The sequence below is a fragment of the Sinocyclocheilus grahami genome, unplaced genomic scaffold, assembly GCF_001515645.1.
Source record: "Sinocyclocheilus grahami isolate Dianchi unplaced genomic scaffold, SAMN03320097.WGS_v1.1 scaffold597.1, whole genome shotgun sequence".
NCBI lineage: Eukaryota > Metazoa > Chordata > Actinopteri > Cypriniformes > Cyprinidae > Sinocyclocheilus > Sinocyclocheilus grahami.
The window spans coordinates 251,320-252,652 of NW_015505776.1; positions in this window are offsets into that span (position 1 = coordinate 251,320).

Consider the following 1,333-nt stretch of genomic DNA (forward strand, 5'->3'; position numbering starts at 1 on the left):
GTTTCAAATAAATGCAGTTTTTTTTTTTTTTACTTTCTATTCATCAAAAAAAAATCCTAAACTAAATATATTGTGATTTCCACAAAAATATTAAGCTCCACAGTTGTTTTTAACATTGATAATAATATTAAATGTTTCTTTTAATATTTTCTGAAGGATCATGTGCCATTGAAGACTGGAGTAATGGCTGCTGAAAATTCAGCTTTACCATTACATTAATAAACTACATTTGAAAATATATTTAAATAGTGCTGTCAATGGATTAAAAAATTACTAATTAATTGCACTTCTGAAATTAATCGCGATTTAATCCCACCTAACATTAATGTTTTTAAATATACTTTTATATTGCAATAATTTTGCATTCAATCTTCAAATTAATGTAGAAGCAACATACACTATATTTGTTTAATGGCATCTTTTTTTATGACTGAAGGCGGGTATCACTACTGATGTCTCTATGAAATTGTTTTTTTTTTCTCTCTCTAATATTTAACCATTAACTATAGTAGTATAATTGAGAGCTATCAATTTGAACATTTATTAACCTTTAAAAAATAACTTCAAATTTAAGTGAACTTAAAACAATCTTCACATAAACCCATTATAATGTCATATTTAGCTACCTGTGCCCTTCAGCAAGTAGGAAATACACAGAAATTGAATAAAGTTTTCAAACACTAAATTCTAAATTAAATATAGATAAATCCTTAAAGCTACAAAAGTTATTGATTTCCTATTATTTTTTTCTTTTGTTCTTTGATTCACAGCAGCTGGGTTATTAGGTTATTTTGGCTGCTTTAAGAGCTGCCGCTGCTGAACATGACGTGGATCTGACACGCATCGTATTTTCTCACAACTCTTTACCTTTTCTGACCCACTTCAGGTCTTAAAGTCTCTATTAATGAGCTGATGAGTTGAATCGGGTGTGTTAGATGAGGGAGGCAGTGCTGCTGCTCCAGGACAGTTTTGAAAACCACTGCATTTCAGAGACATGTTCTTAAATGTGACTCCTATATAACAAATACTTACATGCACAGTTTTAAGGCAGCTTTAATCATCTTTTTGGTAACTTCAGTTTACTGACGACATAACTACGACATTACATGCTCGTAATTTCTTTTGCACTTTAATATGAAATTATATAGGCTAAATCGCACGTAGCCGCATTATCTTTTTCCGCGCTCGTTTGACTAGCGCCTGGTGCTGAGGCAAAATTGGAGTGCTCTCCTGAAAAGTCTCCCGTTTGATGTGGTCGTAAAGATGTTCGGCGTCTAAATAAATGCAATTATTTTCAAGAAAAAAGAGACAGAAGCAGCAGTTGTGAGTGGGG